The sequence below is a fragment of the Myotis brandtii genome, unplaced genomic scaffold, assembly GCF_000412655.1.
Source record: "Myotis brandtii unplaced genomic scaffold, ASM41265v1 scaffold745, whole genome shotgun sequence".
Taxonomy (NCBI): Eukaryota; Metazoa; Chordata; class Mammalia; order Chiroptera; family Vespertilionidae; genus Myotis; species Myotis brandtii.
In genome coordinates, this window is record NW_005370970.1 from 570,992 (window position 1) to 585,660 (window position 14,669).

General features: G+C 36.4%; 1 protein-coding gene across 1 annotated transcript in view; it reads right to left on the reverse strand.

The window, feature by feature from the left end:
• The window catches only part of MGAT4C (MGAT4 family, member C), a 776,551-nt gene that overhangs the window by 377,115 nt on the left and 384,767 nt on the right, over positions 1–14,669 (reverse strand). Inside the window, exon 3 of the mRNA XM_005882986.2 lies at positions 3,856–3,916. The gene's annotated coding sequence lies outside the window, so the exon portion shown is untranslated. The remainder of the gene's footprint in view (positions 1–3,855; positions 3,917–14,669) is intronic.

The following is a 14,669-nucleotide window of genomic DNA, read 5'->3' on the forward strand; positions in this document are numbered from 1 at the left end:
GGGGGGGGTGGGGGGGGGGGAGGAAGGAGACATATGTACTACTATTTGCAAAACTTTAAACAATAAAAAAGAGAAAGGATACAATAAAAATTAAAATAAAAAAGAGCTTAGTGTCAAATTACTCTCAGCATATGCTATTGCTACTTCTCACATCTGGAAATAAACTTGTGTTCTTCTGAATAACATTAACATTTTCAACTTCTGCTTTATAGTTAAAGCTCTACTGTATTTTTAAAGTGGATATTAAATTTCCTTACTATATGGATTTAATCAGGTGAGAGTTAAAACAATTTAAAATAGTAAATCCCCTACAGACTTTTGTACACAGTTTTACACATAATCAATCCTCAATAAATGCTTGTAAAATAAATGGATGTTTCTAATAATCATATTTTTTCTTTAAACTATTGAAAAGGTATCTACATAAAAAATTTAATTACTGAGGAAATACTAGTTAAATATTTCATGGCGCTTACTATCTAATAGGTTTCAGTAGGTTTTCACTGGGTAGTGAAGAAACTACTGAAGTTTGAAGCCTGATGACTTCTCTATATACAATGTGTATTTGTAATTATTTCATTAAATAAGTTGGTGATTATGTAATGTTTGGTACTAAGTATAAATATACAATATATTTTTATATGATCTTATTTAAGGAATTACTTGGTTTTCATTATCTGATTTCATTCACTAAACACATTTTTTTTTATTTTATTATTTTCAGGCACTTTGCTAAGCACAGTATATTATGCTTAAGCTTTGGAGAAGTGACACAAAAATAAACAGGTAAATAATTCTCTCTCTACATATGCATATATATATATATAAATGTAGATAAAATGCTTAAAATTATGGTAAATGCTAAGAGGCAAAAAAGTCTGTAGAGATAATGGCTAGATTAGATAGCTAGAAAAGCCTTTTTGAAGATGTGACATTTTTAGCTAATTAAGCGGATTCTGAAAGGTGGGAACTTACTGATGTACAGAATAAAGGAAAATTCATAATAAAACTGTTTAAAAATACTATTATATCTGAGCAACAAAATACTTGTTAAATCCTTTAAATGTCTAACAAAATAGTTGTTTCTTTGAATCACTCTAAAAATAATCTAAATTTAGTCAGTTTATTAAATTTTTAAAAGAAAAAAGACAATACTTTATAATGAGGTATAGATAGGTTTTTATAAAGATATGAAAAATCCAGTTTAGACTTGCTAAAATCTCTATGGAAAAAAGACTAGAATGTAGATAAGAAGGCAGAAATATGCCTAATTATGTGTACTTTGCATATAGCATAATGCTACTTTTTTTTCTTAGTTTTATGAACTAGTTTTGTTTTTTTCTTAAAAAATGCTTACTGGACATTTAAAACTCTAAAATAATATTATTAAATATATTTATTAACACTTCTGTTTATTAGGAGACATTTGAAGGTTTGAAGATCATAGTCTAATTTAAGTATTGGGAAATGTGAAGAATGTATTATTTAAATATTATAAATTATGCATAAGTGATCTAATGGATTCTCTTGGCATTACCCTATGTATGCTTTAATTAATTAATAAGAAAATTCTGGTTTATGATATATAATTAGTAGTTTCAAAACAGAAAAATATAAAAAAAGACATACCATATGAGTACAGCCTAAAATCATCATTTTAATCCAGTTGGAAGAGTTTTCTCTTTGCTACTTCATGAAATGATCAAGTTTGTTTCACATTGAAATACGGAATACCAGGAACAATTTTAAACATAGAGAAAACTTACCAGTTTTTTTTAAAAGAACCTGAATCCAATAAAGCTTTTATTTTTTAAATATATATGTATATTTTATTGATTTCAGAGAGGAAAGGAGAGGTAAAGAGAGACAGAAACATCAATGATGAAAGAGAATCATTGTCCCCCTACTGGGGATCAAGCCCATAACCCCAAGCATGTGCCCTTGACTGGAATCAAACTTGGGACCCTTCAGTCCACAGGTCGATGCTCTATCCACTGAGCCAAACCAGCTAGGGCAACATATCAGTTTTTATTATTAATTTATTCACAGTTAAGACTGCTGTCATTCATGTTAAAACAGCTTTAGAAATATTTCACTGATTATTTATATGTAACTACCTCTTTGCCATATGTTGGCTAAATATAACACAAAATAGAGCACACTTAAAACCCAAGGGAATATATTAGGTTATAGTTTACATACCCCGTCATGGACATAATTAATGAAGAAGGTATTTTTGCATTTGCTAAATATCTGAAATAAAAAAAAGAATCTATACTAAAGCCTCTCAGCACATTTTTAGACAAAAATAAGCATCTCATCCTTTTTATGATCTTTTCAAATTTGAACCAATGTCTCATTGTCCAAGGTGTTCCATTTTTTTTCAAATTATATACAGAAATAAAGTGAAATTTCCACAGTAGAAAACTATATTACAAATAGGAAAAATCTTTATATCCTAAAGCTTTTTCTTTAGAAAAATAAGCTCTGCATGTTTTTAGTTTAATTAATGCACTTAAGTGAATATGTTTTGTTTAAATATGTTAAAAAGCTATAAAATGCATTTATCAAGATTCATCAAGAGCTAGGTCATTATTGAAATACATATCCATGACTACTTAATTATTAGAATAATGACTGTGCTAACAGCAGAAAGGTTGATTGATTTTTTTTTACAAACACTTGTATATTAATAGTTAAGTTTTTGTCAATTCCTTTGTTGTTAAAATGTTCACAGAGACCATCTAACACATGTTCAAGTTACTAGTCTTTTAATATAAATTTAGTAGCAAGAGGCTATATGGCTCAAGCATGTGCCATCCCACCGCATAGATCTGAGGATCCCTGAATATGACCTTCTCCCAGAGGAAAACCATTTAATGCTTCATTGCACACAGAACAGTAGGTATGAATCACAAAACATCCAGATAGACTACTGACAGGTACATCTGAATAGAATTCCTTCTCAGCCGCTTATCTGCAGCCAGGCAAGCTTGTTTCACCCTCGCTTTCAAAGATAAAGCCACATGGCATGCTGCCTTGGCAGATTCTCACACAGCAAACAGCCCCCACCATCCATCACCGGGGGGAAAGAAAACCCTTATTATTTCAGGTATTGTGACAGGAAATAGGATAAAGTACAAATTATCTGTCAGTGGAAAATTCCTCAGTCCATACCAAGCCTTATGTCTGCTGCAACTTCCATAAGCTCTGTGCCTCTTGATCTTTTACTTTTAAAATTGACAGTTGTGATACCCCCGAGTTGCAGCCAATGCAAAGTTCGAGAACAAAAAACAGCAGGTTATCAGAGATAATTTATCAGAGGCCAAACAGGGAGAAGAGATGCCAACAATTAGTAAGTAACTGAAAAACAGATCTGTGACAGATCAAGGAATGAAGGTGCACTAAGCTTTTATCTTTTATAGACACCTCATTCCACTTGATAAAAAACAATGAAAAATTGAAACCCTAAATATATAGAATATTGGTTATAAACAAGATTAACAATGAATTATGTACAAGATAACATGAAAATGTTTACTTATAAGGGATCTTATTTACATATCTTGTCAACCATAAGTAAATTAGAATGCCAAAACTATATACAATGATATGTTTTTAATTAAGTATCAATGAATAGCACAAATGTATTATCTTCTTCAAAGTTCAGCTTTTATACATTATTAGACTTATTTTAAACTGGACAAAACAGACATATCAGTTCTCACTTTCTGCATTTCTTATAGTACACAATTACACTTCACCAAAGCTTTCATTATATATCTCAATAAAGGGCCGGTCATACCACTAGGTCAGTTATAATAGAATTCAATAGCACAAAAGAACAGGACTCACGTTTTAGGGTCAGGTGATAGTCTTTCTCCTGCAAAATCAGTCCTGTGCTTTCTTGGTAATTCTGTGTTAAACCAAAATGACAAAAACCTTAGTTTTTCTTGACATTGTCTCTAAGAATGCATGCAAAGAAACTTCCAGTTAGTCAAGGAGACAAAAAAAATGCATTAAAGAGTACTGATTTGTAAATTTGGTCCTTCTCCTACTCCCATCTCTTTGCAAAATTTCTGCTCAATCAACTAATTACTGTAGAAACTCAACTATGGCTGTGGTCAGTTAATGACATGTAGGTCTGGGATTAGCTTCCATAAACATGAGTTAATGGTTGGACATCTAGAATTGGAAGAGGTAAGGGTGATTCTGGGAAAGAAAAAAAAAACAATTTTGAGAATGTACAATATGATAGATTTAGCTAAATTAACTGCTGTGCTATATATGAGGTTATTCATAGTATTCTGAATGTGTAAATAAATGTAAGCAAACTACTTTGAAAATATTACCAATACTATCTTCAATGACAATTTTGGGAATATAAATATAGCTAATATAAATATAAGTTCTTTGAAATTGCACAGGTTTAATTAGATAGGATAGATGTCCTTTGGGGAATATAAATATAGCTACTAAATTTAAGTTCTTTGAATTGCACAGGTTTAATTAGATAGGATAGATGTCCTTTACAGCCACAATCATTTAAGCATTATTAAACACTAGTGGCCCGGTGCATGAAGTTTGTGCACATTAAAGGGGAATTAGCCATAGCTGGTTTGGCTCAGTGGATAGAGCATCAGCCTGCAGACTAAAAGGTCCCATGTTTGATTCCGGCCAAGGGCACATACCCAAGTTGTGGGCTCGATCCCCAGTGTGGGGCATGCAGGAGGCAGCCAATCAATGTTTCTCTCTTAGCATTGATGTTTCTATCTTTCTCTCGCTCTCCCTTCCTCTCTAAAATCAATAAAAAATATTTTTTAAAAGGGAATTAATTAGGGAAATATTTTAATATTGTTATTTGCCCTTTCTCTATAATAGAAGTGTCAGAGATGAAAGAAAATTAGTAAAATGTATATGAAAATTTCCCTCCTGTCAGAGTCTGGGGCATGCCATGGGACTCAGAGTCAAGTCCCCACCCACCCATGCACGCCTCAAAATTGTGCAAGACCCAGACCTGGCCGGCCCCACCCCCATGATGCAGCGTCAGGTTCCCCAGCCCGGTGACAGGAGGGAGGTGCGGTCTCAGGTCCCCAGGCCCCGGTGCCAGGGCAGGGGGTGCAGCCTCAGGTCCCCTGGCCCAAGCATGAGGGCACAAGGGCATGAGGGTCTGATGACCATTTGCATATTAGCTCTTTATTATATAGGATCTTTTCAAATGTGCAAGAACTTCAGTTAGCAGGCATTAAAATTGTTATTTCTGCTATATCTGTTTCTGTTTATATTGAGTCATGAAGATACAATGCACTTTAACATCATCAGTAATTTCTTTGAAGTTTCAGTAAATAGAGAACTAAAATGTTCAACAAAATATTTACCTCTACTTGTGTATCACAATATTAATGTCAGTTTATTTTCTAGGCATTACAAACTACAACATATAATCAGAACAATTAGTTTTAATATTTAAAATGTCAAATATCATATGTGTATTTAACACCTTATATAAACCATATAAATATAGAGTCATGTAATAGTCCTTAATCACTATATGTCATGATTTGTTTACTGTACAATAAAGTGTTCAAATTTTCTGGTTAATTATTTACTGATTCAACAAATAGATCTTGACTAGGATGGCCTTACAAGTCCTTTCAGCTTGATTAAATAAATTTTAGACAGATTTATTCTGGACTCTAGTTCCTGACCTCTTTTTCTTAAAGCATGTACTTTAAACTTGAAATTATAAATTATTTTTCTTCCTTTTTGAGACTTAAATCTTCTCTCAACCTCTTGCCAGTTTTACAACCCAAGAATGTCTTTTTCCAGAATTTGGGAGTGATTCCTTTGAGGTATAATCATCAAGAAAGATGGTGCCTCTACCTCCTAGTCCAGTGGTTCTCAACCTTTCTAATGCCGTGACCCTTTAATACAGTTCCTCATGTGTGGTGACCCCCAATTTCATTGTTACAAATTGAACATAATTAAAACATAGTGATTAATCACAAAAACAATATGTAATTATATATGTGTTTTCCGATGGTCTTAGGCGACCCCTGTGAAAGGGTCATTCGACCCCCAAAGGGGTCGCGACCCACAGGTTGAGAACCGCTGTCCTAGTCTCTATGTTAACAATAAACAATGTTACTCTTAGATACAGAGAACAGACTAACAGCTGTCAGAGTGATGGGAGGAGGGGGGCAGGGTAAATATGGTGAAGGGATAAAGAAAAAAAAAACACCTCATAGATAACATTAAGGTGATTACCAGAGAAAAAGAGAGATGGGGGGAGGGATGGGATAGGAGAGGGTAAAGGGGGAATAAATGGTGATGGAAAGAAACTTGACTTGGGGTGGTGAACACATAATACAAAATACATATTATGTATTATAAAATTGTACCCCTGAAACCTATTTAATTTTATTAACCAATTTTGCCCCAATAAAAAAAATTAAAAACCCCCACAAAAACAATAAGCATTGTTAGCAAATACAGATGACCTAACCACATTAGTCAATCTCTCACCTAATATTCTCTAGTATTTGAGTTTTGTGGCCGGGCTTCTCTAATATTTTTACACAAACTCCTCTTCCTTTTAAAAATCTTCCGCCTTGTATTTCAGCAGAATTAAATTAAATATCTCCCCCCTTTTGCAATAGCAATGAATAAAGTTTCCCATGTTTGTGGAATTCCATCTGGTGCACTTTTTCTTTTACATTCTCAAGTGTCTATCATGTGTCAGAGCACTAGTAACTCACTGGTAGAGAAGGTAGTTGCCTTCACTGTAGTTTCTTTAGAGTATCTGCAATCTAGTGGGAGACTAAGACCTATATATCAACATTTAAAATAGAATGTGATCAATGTCTTGATTGCAAGAACAGAATGGCACACCTAATAAAAGTAGACTAAATGATGAAAAGTATCTATAATAATAAAAGGTTATATGCAAATTAGAATGGACATCCTTCCGGACATCCTTCCATCCTTCTGGATGAAGCTGGGGTTGAGAGGGAAGCCTGGGTCCCGGGTGCCAGCCAGCACCCAGAGGGAAGCCCTGGTTCCAGGTGCCAGAGGGAAGCCGGTGCTGGCAGCCGGGGAAAGGAAGGCCTACTCTTGCACGAATTTTGTGCATTGGGCCTCAAGTAGTAGAATAAGTGTCATTGAATCTGTCACTTAATCAATAATGAGCTATTATCCAGGTAAATTTGAACAGTGAGAATGCTCCAGGAAGTGGGTCCAGCATTTGTGAAAGTCTAAAGGCAAAATCAACCTTTCAGTGCAAAGAAAAGTAAGATAACAATGTTTGGATTCTATACCGTGATATAGGTGAGTGACAAAAAATGAGACTGAAATGTAACTGGAGCAAGATAATAAAAGGTGCTTATTCAGTCATGCAGTTGCTCTTTTTTCTTTTAATCACTTTTTTTAATGGAAGCAATATAACAAGATTCAATGCCAAGAGCTCTGGTAATCAGACTATCAGGCTTTAAAATTTAAACCTATATCTTGCAAGTTGTATGATATTAACAAGTAGTCTAACCCCACTTAATCTCTGAATTGCATAAATGGGTAAATAAAAATAACCTAATGAGGTTTGGTGATGATTGAGAGGAAAATCCACGTATAATATTAATCACAAATCTTAGAACATAGAAAATGATGATGATGAAGAAGAAGAAGAAGAAGAAGAACAAAGTTTGGTGATGATTGAGAGGAAAATCCACATATAATATTAATCACAAATCTTAGAACATAAAAAATAATTGATGATGATGATGATGATGAAGAAGAAGAAGAAGAAGAAGAAGAAGAAGAAGAAGAAGAAGAAGAAGACAATAGAAAGTAATCTTTGATGGTAAGATGATGACATACATAGAGTATGAAGAAATGAGAAATTTTTGAAGCATTTTTAAAATGGAAAAATATTACCAAGTTCACATTTTGAAATAGCATGCTGGTTATAATTAGAAGGAGATTTTGAAAGTTAAGAAGTGAATCTGTAATCTAAGCCTGAGAACAGTTGTGGTAGCTAAAACTGTGTAAATATCTATAGTCAATGTGTGTAGAAGCAATGGGTTTATTCAGCATGGCCTAGTAAGAGGTAAAGCATCCCTCTGTTTACTAACTGTTTCATGGTTGTAATTTTTAATAGCATAGATTTTCACTTATTAAAGTTTCTTGTTTAAATAATATAGAATTTAGTAGATATCCTTGTGGGCATTAATTAATATGTTTTATTAGAGGAGTTTTGTTTAATCAAGAAAATCAGTTGTATGGCTGTCATCTCCAATATATAATATGACAGTAATCATAAGAGAAAGAGCTAATGTTTATTTTAGCATATTCCTCTACTACTATTCCCAGCATGTAAAAGAATGTCAGACTCAGTAATTATTTGATGAATAAATGTTGTGTGACTTGGCAGGAAACCATTCACTTGGAGTGGTTAATTCATAGGGACAGGCAATTAAAAATATGTATTAAAATTACTAAAGAAAGGTTGTTACAGAGAGTGTGCTATGTTTTATGCTGTTCTTATCATCATGACTATTTCTAAAAGTTAGATGAGATTCAAATGTAAATAACACAAAATAATAATAAATAAAATAAGGTAAATAGATGGATGATAGATAAATAGATAAATAAATATGTAGATAGAAGATACATAGATATAGATAGATAAAATGACTCAAGTGAGGTTGATATATAAGTCCAGGGCTTTTTTGGTAGCTTTGTAGTCATCAAAGACCCAAGAGCTTTTCTAATTTTCCATGCTTAGCCAATGGCTTCCACCTTGAAGGTTCATGGAATATTAGAGGCCCGGTGCATGAAATTCATCCACCGATAGGGTCCCTAGGCCTGGCCAGTGATCATGGCTGATGGCGGCCTTCCTTCCCCTAGCTGCCGGCTACCAGCTGGGCCTTCCTTTCCCGGCTGCTGGCTGCTGGCCAGGGCCTTTCTTCATTCTGCGCCATCCCCTGGTGGTTAGCACATGTCATAGTGAGTGGTTGAACTCACAAACTCCTGAAGGGACAATTTGCATATTAGCCTTTTATTATATAGGACTAGTGGCCTGGTGCATGAAATTCATGCTGGTTCAGTTGTGGTAGCTAAAGGGGGGTTCCCCCAGCCCAGCCTGCACCCTCTCCAATCAGGGACATCTCTCTCACAATCTGGGACTGCTGGCTCCTAACCATTCGCCTGCCTGCCTGCCTGCCTGATTGCCCCTAATCTCTCTGCCTGCCTGATCGCCCCTAACCTCTCTGCCTGCCTACCTGATCGCTCCCAACTGCTCTCCCCTGCTGGCCTGATCTTGCCCCCAACTGCCCTCCCCTGTCGGCCTGATCTCTCCCATTCTCTGTCTCTCCTTGTTTTTCTCAGCAGTCTTCCAGGCCTCCCTGCCTCCCTGTGTCCATTTCCTCTTGCTCCTTAGAAGGCTATTCTAGATGCTGGCCTACAGCGACAGCTTACATGTTATATTGGAAATAACCTTCAAAATTGAAATTGAAGCATACCTATTTAGATAATTCTTTCGCCACCTTAAACAATATAGTAATCTATTAATCGGCTAAACGGGAGAAATAGGAACAATTTTTTGAGCATTTTGCATCATAAAACTGTGTCTTCATTTTCACTAAACATTAGGCAATAAGTCTAGGCAAAATAATTTCTATTACATACTTCTTGGCAAAATAATTTCTATTACATACTTTCCTTAAACTTCCTGCTCCAAAATACTAAATAAAGGAAGCTCAGGATTCAAACTGGACTCATTGTTTGAAAACACCAATAACTGTAAAATATATAATGGAAACACAAATACAAATGCCAAGTGCATTCCCGATGTGCACATGAAGCTGCAAGACTACTCTCTATCTACTTTCAAAAATATCCCCAGCAGCAACGTAATGAGACTTCAATATCTTATCTGTGTCCAATCCCTGACTATCCTCTTTTCAAACTCTTATGAAGCTTCATTTAGTTAATTATTAGTATTACAAAATACTGAAGTTAAGCTGCAGCAGCAGGAAGGCAGTTTTTGTTGCTTGTGAATGTGTTTTGTATGTGTCTGTGTGCTTCCTATGAGTGAATGCTTGCTGCTTGCCTGTTCTTTTCAGACCACACAATGAATCCATATAGGGATGACCTGAATTGGGAGAAATTTAGCAGCTCTACCATTTTTTTTTTCAATCTGACTCTTTGCTAAAATTTCCTGTTTCTTATTCTAAGCTGAAAACAGAATTATCTACCAGAATGAAATGAGAATTGCAGACTCTTAAATTTACCCTATATCCCCTCTCTCCCAGAAGATAGTCTGATATTTGAATTTCAAAGGCAATCTCTTTATAAAAATCAAATAGATGGAGTGGAAATGCCAAGGAAACAACCACCTAAGCAGGACACGGATGTTCTTAATAAACTTGAGACAAAGATGTTCTGTCCAACATATCAGCATTGAATGTAATGTAAAATGAAATGATATTTGTGTTCTTACATTTAAACTTATTTTAGGGACTCTTCTCTCAAAAGATAATTTGTTTTCAATCGATTAGGTAAGGCCCTGAAGAACAAAATAGACTATTTCTTTATTGCATAACCATTATGTATTTCAAAGAGAAAGCTTAACTGTGGGGGAAAAATATTGAAAAATTGTACTTTTAAAATTTTTGCCAAATATGGCTAAGAACTACAGTTAAATATAATTAAAATTAAATTACCTTTCTCTACTATTGATGGTTTATGCTTTAGAGGTATCAGACAGTGACCAAATAATTATACCTTATATACATTTAATAGATATGTTTAAAAACCCCTAAAATACAAATACATAAATTACAAAAAAAATAAGTTAAAAAATAAGCCTTGTTAACAAACACAGATTACCTAACCACAGTAATCAACCTCTTACCTAATATCCACTAGTATTTTTACACAAACTCTTTTTCCTCTTAAAAATATCTCACCTTATATTTCAACAGAATTAAATTTAATATCTCCCCCCTTTTGAAATAGCCTTGAATAAAGTTTCCCATGTGCATTTAACTTCATCTGGTGCACTTTTTCTTTCACATCATCAAGTATCTGTCATGTAAATACAAAATATCAAGTTGAGAAAAGAGGTCACTTCCTTTTTTGTTGTTGTTAAATATATTTTTATTGATTTCTGAGAGGGTGATGGAGAGAGAGACAGATACATCAATGATAAGAGAGAATTATTGATTGGCTGCCTCCTGCAGCCTCATACTGGGGATTCAGCCCACAACCTGGGTGTATGCCCCAACTGGAATGGAATCCGGGACCCTTCAGTCTGCAGGCCAGTGCTCTATCCACTGAGAAAACTAGCCAGCGCAAAAGGTCACTTCTTTTAAGGGTTAAATACCTAACAGTACACAGTTCTCTCTATACAGTTTGTGGGTATCTGTATAGGGGGATGGTAGGATGACACCTAAAGGATCAAAAATAAGATTTGCCAAGAAGAGACTGCTCTCTTAGGGATTAATTATGTGACATCTTTGGATATCAAATAACAGCTTGCTTCTATTTTAGTTTGTGACTATTTGGGACAACTATTTACAGATGAATACACTTTTTTAAAAAATCCTAACTCCAGGACATGCTATTCATTAATTCTAGAGAAATGAAGGGAGAGAGAAACATCAGTTACCTCATGCCCGCACCATGACCAGGGATAGAACCGGAGCCTCGGTACAGGCCCAGACCAGGAATTGAACCCGAGACCCTTCAGTGAACAGGACGACGCTCTAGCCACTGAATCATACTAGCCAGGGCTGCATACATTTCTTTTAGCTAGTAAATGTCCTGTAAAAATTCCTCAGGAGAATGCTGATAAAAATCATTGAAGAGATAGTCCAATACTTATGCAGCATAATCTTAGGTTCATTTTTTCTCTTGAAAATGTTGACACAAAGTTTTTTCCCCCCAGTTTTATTGAGGTATTATTGTTAAATAAAAACTATATATTTAATTCCTATTATGTTATGTTTTGATATACATATGCATTGTGAACTGATTATCACAATTAAACTATTTAGCACATTCACAAATTCATATAATTACATTTTATTTTTGTGGTGAGACATTTAAGATCTGCTCTCTTAGCAAATTTTAGATGTACAATACAGCATTTATTAACTGTGGTCACCATGCAGAACACTGGCTCTCCAGAACTTATGCTGTGTAACAGAAAACCTATACCATTTTCTTACCTTCTCACTATTTCCTCCACCCACCTGGCAACCACCATTTTATTTCCTACTTTCAATGATGGGGCTTTTCTATGTTTCACATATAAGTGAGATCATTCTCGCCAGCACTTGTCATTTGTTGATTTGTTGATGATAGCCACTCTGATAGGTGTGAGGTGATACCGCATTATTGTTTTGATCTACATCTCTTAGATAATTAGTGACTTTGAGCATTTTTTTTATATGTCTCTTGGCCATCTGTATGTCCACTTTGGAGAAGTGTATATTTAGTCCTTTGCCCATTTTTTAATTGGATTGTTTGACTTTCTTTTGTTAAGTTGTATGAGTTCCTTATACATTTTGGATATTAACCCTTTATCAGATATATCATTGCCAAATATGTTATCCCATACAGTGGGCTCCCTCTTTATTTTGTTGACTAGAGGCCCGGTACACAAAATTCGTGCATGGGGTGGGGGATGTCTCTTAGCCTGGCCTGCACACTCTTGCAATCGGGACCTCTCAGGGGATGTACGACTGCCTGTGGGATCAGGCCTAAACCAGCAGTTGGACATCCCTCTTGCAATCTGGGATGGCTGGCTCCTAACCATTTGCCTGCCTGCCTGCCTGATTTCCCCTAACCACTAGCCTGCCTGCCTGGTCACCCCTAACCACCTCTGCCTTAGCCCCTGCACATGGGACCTCGGCTCTCTTCCTCCAGCTGGCCACAGGCAACTAGGACCTGGGCTTCCCTCCCTTTGGCCAGCTCCAGGCACCCAGGACCCAGTACAGCTTTGCCTGGGCTGGCCACAGGCACCTGAGACCTGGAACACCTTCACCCGGGCTGGCTGCAGGCACCCAGGACCCTTGGCGGTGCCACCCGGGCCCCAGCTTTGTCAGGAAGGATGTCCGAAATGACGTCCGGAAGACATCCGATCTATCTGGTCTAATTAGCATATTACCCTTTTATTAGTATGGTTTCTTTTGCTGTGCAGAAACATTTTATTTTGATGTAGTCCCATTTGTTTAATTTCTACTCAGTTTCCTTTGCCCTAGGAGGTGTATCTTGTACACAAGTATATTGCTATGAGAGATGTCTGAGATTTTTCTATCTGTGGTTTCTTCCAGAATATTTATGGTTTCACAACTTACATTTAAGTCTTTTATCTATTTTGAGTTTATTCTTGTGTATGGTATAAGTTGGTGGTCGAGTTTCCTTTTTTAATGTATCATTTTGACTTGATTTTTGGGCATAGTTTAAGCAAAGTGTCCAATTTCATTCTTTTAGATGTAGATGTCCAGTGTTCCAAACACCATTATTGAAAAGTCTATCCTTTCCCATTGTATATTACTGATGTTTTTGTCAAAAATTAGTTTATATATGTGGGAATATTTCTGTGCTCTTAATTCAATTCCATTGGTCTATGCATCTTTTTAATGCTAGTACCATACTATTGATTAATATATCTTTGTAATATAGTTAAAATAAGGAAGTGTAATGACTTCAGCTTTGCTCTTGCTCAAGACCACTTTAGCTATTGCAATTCTTTTGTAGTTCCAAATGAATTTAAATATTGTGTTATTTTGTTAATGTGGTGTATTACATTTTTTGAATCCTAACTCAAATCCTTTTAGTGATCTATTCTTTTTGTATTCCCTATTTCTTTTAGAAGAGGAAAGTAGTGTATATATATATATATATATACCTAGGCCACCATTACAACTGAACGACCAATCAGTCACTATGATATGCACTGACCACCAGGGGACAGATGCTCAACACAGGAGCTGCCCCCTGGTGGTCAGTGTGCTCCTACAGCCAACCTCCCATGCTGGCCAAACTCCTTCGGTCCCTCCCCCTGGCGGCCAGCCAACCTCCCGCAGTCCCTCCCCCTGGCAGTTCCATACCCCTGGCTAAGGCTGTGGGCACCAGAACATCTGGGTCCAGGAAACCTGTAGGAGGAGAGTGACCCCAACACTGATCGAGACAGAGTAGCAGTTTGGAGGGGGCAGAAGGGGCAAATATGTAAAGCAAGCATCACCGCCATTTTACCTCGCCACCGTGCCATGCTGCTCACCCTTCTGCCCCCATCAGCCACTTCTAGCTCGTCCCCCACATCTTTATGGGCTCCCAACCACTGATTGGCTAGTGCTCTTACAGTGGTGTGCCACCATTGGCCAAAGTCAGCTACCTATCATGCTGGGGTGCAGCCCCAAGAAAATGTGCAGCTGAGGTAGGAGAGACTACCTGTCTGTCTCTCAGCAACTCCACCCTGGGGAGAGTGAGGCTGCCCAAGCGCACGCAGGCAGCGAAGTATAGCTGTATTTCTAACTCAGAGCATAGCTGGAGTTCAGGCCATTTTGGGGCACTCTGTCTGTGGTCTTTGCTAGCTGCTACCTCAGCACATCTACAAAACTAGATCTGGGCCTGCCGGCCAACCTCCCGTGATGCCCCCCGCCCCC